At 43.8% G+C, this 7,465-nt stretch overlaps 1 long non-coding RNA gene across 2 annotated transcripts in view; it reads left to right on the top strand.

Moving 5' to 3' along the window:
* LOC133230258 (uncharacterized) overlaps positions 1 to 5,824 on the top strand; it is a 268,249-nt gene extending 262,425 nt beyond the window's left edge. For both annotated transcript variants that reach the window (XR_009730801.1, XR_009730802.1), the window contains exon 4: positions 5,170 to 5,824. This is a non-coding gene — a long non-coding RNA (uncharacterized LOC133230258). The remainder of the gene's footprint in view (positions 1 to 5,169) is intronic.
* Positions 5,825 to 7,465: the final 1,641 nt, after the last annotated feature.

Below are 7,465 nucleotides of genomic sequence, written 5' to 3' on the forward strand. Positions count from 1 at the left end.
AGTATTCTGAGTATTCCATAAATTATCATGGTGCATTATCACAACATTTTAGAAGGACTTATTTCTCTCATTTAGGAAATGCAAAAACAAATGCAAAACAGTTAAGAAACCTTTCCAGATGGCACATCTGAAAATGCACAAGGCAAGACTGGAAACTGAGTCCTTCTAGTTGCAAAAACCATTGCTTTCTCTGATCTATCACTCTGCCTTATGAGCCCACACCCCAAGAGCTGCCTGGAAGCTTGTCTCATTTCCTCCATCTATTTTGAGTCCAAAGCAAAGGCACCTTCTGTCGCCACCTTGTCTAAAACTTGAACTTGAGATGATGTCATGGGATAGTCAAATTAAATCAGTACAGATTTATCAAGGTCTTACTTCATTGGAAATGCCTCGTTGGGTATAGAATAACTTCAGCGTCCTTCCCGGTGGGAAAGCTGACTCCTCTGCAGAGAGAAGATTGGAAGCCTGATGAAACAGAACCTGATTACACCCAGACCTGAGCTCCTCCCTGCATCCCTTGCACCCTCCTTGCTCTGCTCACATCAGAACCATCCTGTCTTCTTCTCTCCTCCTCTTCACTCCCCACTCAGTTCTCAAGTCATCTGGAGCTCACCTATGCCCTCCTTCTAGATCCGTCCATAATCACTGTCATCGCTCCAGCACTGGGTTCTAGTATTTCTCTGTCTCTCTCTTTTTGAAAATATTTACCTATTTGTTTGGTTGTTTCAGGTTTCACTTGTGGCACATGGGACCTTCATTGTGGTATGCAAGTGAACTCTTAGTTGAGGCATGTGGGATCTACTTCCCTGTGCAGGAATGGAACCCGGGCCCCCTGCATTGGGAGCATGGAGTCTTAGCCACTAGACCACCAGGGAAGTCCCAGGTTCCAGTGTCTCTTGCCTGGAGTACTTAAACAACTTTTAAGCTGGCTTTCCTCTTTATATCATCCTCTACTTACTTCCAGATTCACCTTGTGTTTATATGTTCAACTTTTATCATGATGTTCCAAATAATTTACAGACAAAAAATTATGAAAGTAATATTTTCTCCAAGCAAAACCTCACTTAGAAGCCTAGAAAATCAAATAGCTGAAAGCAGGTCATCTTTCACTTAGACTTTAGAAGTTTGGGAGGGGGGTACTTCGCCCCTTGGATTCCTCATGTCATGCCCCAGAGCACCGCCAAAGCTTCTCCATGGAACACGAGGGCAGGACAGAGCAATTTGAGATTGCCAGCCTGAAGAATAAATCCCAGCTTATTAGCCCAGTGTTCAAGGCCCTTCACCCCTTCTGTCTGGTAGGCCTAAGAGTCATCCCATAAGACTTGGAGTCAATACACTCAAGGCACTTAGAGTACGCCCAGCACGTGGTGAGTGCTCAGTAAGTGTAGTTTGTTTTACTTGTTATTTCCAATCCTTCACCCATTTGTGAACCCTAAGCTTCCGTTTATGTGCGTGTCTATGCCCTATGTCTTCAATCTCCATCTGCCTCTCCATAGCCATGTTCTTAAGCTATTGCCTCAGCCTAAAAATCTCTTCCCTGTCAATCTCTGCATGTACAACCAGGCACCTCTTCCAAGGCCTACTGCCTCTCGGCTTGTCATCTCAGCCAGGAGCCATCTCTCTCTCCCCCACCTCTGCACCCTTGTAGACTTGTACCTGGGCCTCACTTAGAACCCAGTGGCATCATTGTGTGACTCTCTTCCATCATGGCCACCCCAAGCAGCATGCTGAACCCATGCCATTCTTGCCCCTGTCACTCTTTCTTTTGCTTATTTTCTAATAGTTTTATTTATTTATTCATGCTGCATTGGATCTTCGTTGCTGTGTGGGCTTTTCTCTAGTTGTGGCAAGTGGGGGCTGCTCTCTAGTTGCAGTGTTCAGGCTTCTCATTATGGCAGCTTCTCCTGTTGCGGAGCACAGGCCCTGGGGCATGCGATCTTCAATAACTGCAGCACGTGGGCTCAGTAGTTTCGGCTCCCAGGCTCTAGAACACAGGCTCAGTAGCTGTGGTGCACAGGCTTAGTTGTTCCACAGCATGTGGGATCTTCTTGGACCAGAGATGGAACCCCTGTTTCCTGCATTGGCAGACAGATTCTTTACCTCTGAGCCACCAGGGAAGTCCGCCCCGTCACTGTCTCTAACCACCATAGTATGTCCTCTGTAGATGTTGAGTAATAAATACAACTCATTTCTGATGTGGTGCCACCTCTTTGGCATTACTTACTGCTGAGTTAATTAAGGGTGTCTGTGAAATATCTCAGAATGTTACCTGGATGCTGAAATGTCATGATAGTTGAAAAACCCTACTTCTCAAAATATTTCTGATTGAATTACTCTGTATGTATGTCAGCCTCCTTTAATTCCAGAGCATGTTTCATTTCTGCTGTTGACATGGAGTTTTCCTTTAGCAGAAGCTGACCTTTCTACTATCATTGTCCCAGACAGTGGGTCATGACTCAATCGAAGGAAGATGCTCAGATAAGGGAAGCCACCGGTAGCTCTGAGCCTGCTTGCAGGAGAACCCCTACCGCCTCAGCCATGCCTGGGTTCAGGCCCTTGCCTCTCTCAACTGGACTGTTGGGTCAGCCTTCTAAGAGACCCCTATGACTCAGCTCTTCTCTTCCAGGCCCTCCTTCCTGCCCCATGAGAGAGATTTTATGAAAGAGGGATCTGGTCACATTCTTCATGTTTCCTTTCTTAAAAGCCATAAATAGCCACATTTCCTGAAATGCGATCCACACGGTATCATCAGAAGCACTTGGAGTTCTTGCTAAAGTGGAACTCCTGAGCTCTGTCCTTGTCTGTGAGGAGTCCCAGGAACCTGCACTTTGTAATAGCTTCAAGGGTGATTTCTATGCACACAAACATTTAGACCTCAGTAAAGGCCAGTTGCCGATTTCAGCACCCCTTGGCGGCGGCGGCATCTTTCTTGTCTCTGTCTTTGCACATGCCACTGCCTGTGAAGCCTCTTCTCTTCCGTGTCTGCATGCTCTTGGCCTATGAAATACCTTTGCTTTGCTCCTGCTGTCTCTTGGAAATGTCACCACTTCTAGAAAACCTCTTAGGTTTCTTAGGCGTGTTCAGTCCCCCCTCACTCAGGGCCTCTTACCCCTCATCCTGAAGTCCTGTTCTGTGAATGGTGATTTCCATGACTTTTCCTCACTGTCACCCGCCTTCAAAAGCTGGACCCATGCCCACATCTGAAGTCAGTGTAGTACTGTGCTGATGAGCTCAGATACACACAGTCCGCTTCCGCTTCCTGTGGCTTCCTCACTAAGTGACAGTGGGCACCTGGCTTCACCTCCTGGGCCTCAGTTTCCTCATCTAAAATGCTCATGTGACTACCTAACTCCGATTTGTTGGGATTAAATGTGATAACGCATGTGAACGGCTTAGAAGAGTATGGTATCAGCGACACCTTTGTTGTTATTAATATTATCATATCTGTTATCTTGTTATCTCAAAGGTGAGACAGAACATCTGCCAACAGAGATGAGAAGTCATGTAGAACTTCTCTCCTTGTAACTCTACTGAGATAAGCTCAACACGCCTGGTAGAAAAAAATAAATAAAGGAGCATTAGCTTTCTTTCCCCACCTCTTACCTTGTATCAGATAAATGTCCAGACTTTGCTGCCTTATAACCGGAGAAAATTCCCTTATGGGGCTCCTGCAATACAGGCAACCTCCATGGTTGGTAGGTTAGCTACCAACCATGGAGGTGGTAGGGCCATCATGTCTCAGCCCTGAAACAGGTTGCTCTGTGTTGTTCCCCATACACTAGAGACCAGGCTTACATGTGAAGACTTTCCTGGACACTGTGAGTAATAGAAGGGAAGAAAGAGAAATGTTAACGACGACTGACATTTATTGAGCATCCTTCTAAGTGCTTTATTTGGTCAGGTAACTTTTACTAAGCACCTACTGTGGGCCAGGTACTGTGCTATGAGTAATAAAAAAATAATTTATACTCGTGATTAATCAAAAATCCTTGCATTTTGTTTACACTCCTGAGGGGAGAAAGAGATGAAAAATGGCATAAAAAACTATAGATTGTAACACGATATGTTCTGTAGTGAGAAGAAATAGAGCATAGTAAAGGAGACTAAAGTGTATTACCTAATACATTAAAAAAAAAACACAGCATAGAGAGGTAAAGTGACTTGCCCAACTTGATCTAGTAGGGAAGGATCGCGTCAGAACGGGAATTCAGGCCATATGCTGTCAGAGTCCACGCTCTTAACCGCAGTGCATGGACAACCATGGCACCAGCTGGCCACCTTGCCTTGCTTGAGTGCTGGAAGGACAAGGCAGCCCACCTCCTTCCATAGACAGTATCCTGAGCATGCTTGCCCTTCAGGGACCCAGGCCCCAAGTACAGGTGAAAATGTCATGGTTGTCTAGTCTCATGGAGCTTAGAGTCACCTACAGAATTGGAAACACATTAAAAAAGAATTGCACAACCTCCATACTTTGGTGTTAAATAATGTCACATTTTGCATCACAAAAAATTAAATCTGTGTTGTCACATCAACCCAGACATCTGAATTTCAGTGACTTTATTTCAATGGAAAGAGGTTAATAAGCATGTGCCTACCTGTTCCTTTAAAAAAAAACTTTTTTATTTTGTATTGAGGTATAACTGATTAACAAACAATGCCTGATAGTTTCCGGGGAATAGTGAAGGGACTTAGCCGTACATATACCTGTATCTATTCTTTCCAAAACTCCCCTCACATCCATATGCCTACCTATTTTTGGTACAGTATTCTGTCTCTAGCAATAGATACCAAAGAAGACCACCCATAACTCTAAAGTAGATTCATTTATGTGTGTGTGTGTGTATATATATATATATATATATATATATATATATATATATATATATAATGAAAACATAATTTCTGCCCCCAGAGCTATGTGCAGAATGGTCAACTGCACAGGCTTGTAGAACTTACTCTCTGCCTAAATCACCTGCATTCAAGTAGGTCAAGGTTTCCATTTTCTCCAGGGACTTGGGGTGGAACTTTGTTCAATGTTTTAGTATCTAGGAAACCCTTGAAGTGATTTCCGTGGAGAACGAGACACTCTTCTACAATGATAAATGCAAATTTAAGTCTGAGAGACAGAAAACAGTTAAAGGATTTCAAATGGCAATTTTCATGTTTCAGAAATCTTGAGAGACACTGTCAGCTCCAGGGTCCTCTGCGATAAGTGCTGCAACCAGGATGTCACAGGACTGCCTGAGATTGAGAGAATGTAAATGGCTGGTCCCATCCATCAACCCAGGACAGAAGAGAGTGAGATCTCCATCAGTGCTGAAGGCTGCTTCGGGAAATGCTGTGGGGTGACCCTGTTCCTATGCATCTCTCTCCACCCACAAGCGTCTTGCATCCGACTTCTCTGTGTTTGCGCCTGCTGTTCCCCTCGGAGACGGCCATCCTGCCGCTTTTCCGCTTCCTCACAGCCCATTCATGCATCACAGGAATGGGTTCCCCCCTCCTCAAAGAAGCCCCCCTTCTCCCCTGGAGAGCCCTGCCCATCTCCAGCGCCCACAGATTGGGGCTGAGTGGTTCTCAAAATCTTAATGTATATATGCTTTCTCCCTAAAATTCCATGTATACTTGACAGAGGGACTCACTCACTTCACCCATATTTATTGAGCATCTGTAATAGTACCAGAAACAGTTTGAAACACTATAGATCTATAGAGAAAGAGCTGAGCCAGTTAGATGGGGTCACTGTTGTCATAAAGCTTGTGATAGAACAGCCATGTATTTCCCATCTGCTCCACACACATGTGCATTGAAAGCAATCAAGAAGTACCTGATGATTGATTAATGTCTCTTCTTGCTCAAAAATAATGATTTTGAGATCCTGTGCTGTGCCAGGCAAGGTGCTAAACCCTTAAATTTCTGGGGTGAACAAAACATAAACAGTGCCCATGCTCAGGAAGCTTAGAGCTAAGTCACTCATTTACTTTACGGGCTTCCCAGGTGGCGCTAGTGGTAAAGAACCTGCTTGCCAATGCAGGCAGACATAAAAGACACAGGTTTGACCCCTGGGGAGGGAAGATCTCCTGGAAGAGGGCATGGCAACCCACTCCAGTATTCTTGCCTGGAGAATCCATGAACAGAGGAGCCTGGCAGGCTGCAGTCCATAGGGTCGCACAGAACTGGACATGATGAAAGTGACTTAGCACACAGGCATGCACATAGATAGTTTATAGAAAGATTTCTGGATGAATGCAACTTCTCACCTACAGTTCCTTAGCTTCCTCACGAACAGAACTGCTTCTACTTTAAAAATCATAGTTAATCCACACATATGTGTGTGGTGGGCATGACCCCGCAGGTGAAGACACTGACATTCAGAGAGGTTAAGTGACTTCAGCCGGTGAGTGAGTCAGAATTCCATTGAGTATGGCTGTACCATTAGCTGCCTTGCAGGGAGGTGACAGTGCACTGTCCACATCTTCCGGTGCGATCTCTCACTGAAGCTAAAACACTAGAGAAGAATTGTGCAGCCTCAGTAGACCTGGGAGATCTGGGAGTCCCATATGGGTCTGCTAAAGTCTGCTGAGTCCAAACCCCAAAGACTATCCCCAAACATCTGGGAGTGATGTTCTTATTTTTGAGGATCAGAACGTTTGCCTCTGACTTTCACCAAGTCAAATAATGTGAAGGTGGAGCTGATGTCCTCATGCAGATTGGCAAATGTTATAGAAAAATAAAGGAGTTGGAATGTTGGTTATGTCAGGAAGCAGGGTTTTCTGAATAAAAGAAAGAACATGAAGACTGTAGGCTGAAGAAGTCAAGTTAAAATCTTGTGGTACAGAATTAGACTTATAACATATCCAATAGACTTAATTTATCAGTTCTGTTCTTTGAAAGGACCTAGAAGCATTTGGGAAGTGCTCAGTTTTTCTGTGCAAAATATCTTTATCAGTTTATGTCCAAAGATTTTTAAGTATATATATTGGCTAGGGTTATTTGTCAGAGGATAGATGGAGACAGGATTTCTGTCAATTATTAAATAACTTACTGTTCACAAAATACTTTAAGTAATGTAGAGGAAACTCTACAACATAATGGACTATCCTCAAATTACATCTTCATTTCACAATTACATTACGATTATACTTCCTAGAGCCTGATAGAGTCATGATAAGGTAACCCAAGTAGTTTGTGTTACAAACAAAGGAGATCTTTCTGTCTCTACTAGGAGATAATTACTGTTCCAATAAAAGATCCAAGAGTTCTCCAGGCTCTGCCTCAACCCAGTGAATAGAACATCAATAGTAAGAAATCCTTGTATCATTGCTTCAGCCAGAAAAACACCTAGTTATTAGTTGTGGGCTTGATTTGGTTTTCTCTTGGATTTCTAACTCATTCCTGAGCAGAAGGGTGCATTACATTTTATGTTAGCAATATTTCTTGTTTATTCTCATAATTCCATTTAATGAAA

The sequence above is a fragment of the Bos javanicus genome, chromosome 18 (genome assembly GCF_032452875.1).
Source record: "Bos javanicus breed banteng chromosome 18, ARS-OSU_banteng_1.0, whole genome shotgun sequence".
Classification (NCBI taxonomy): Eukaryota; Metazoa; Chordata; class Mammalia; order Artiodactyla; family Bovidae; genus Bos; species Bos javanicus.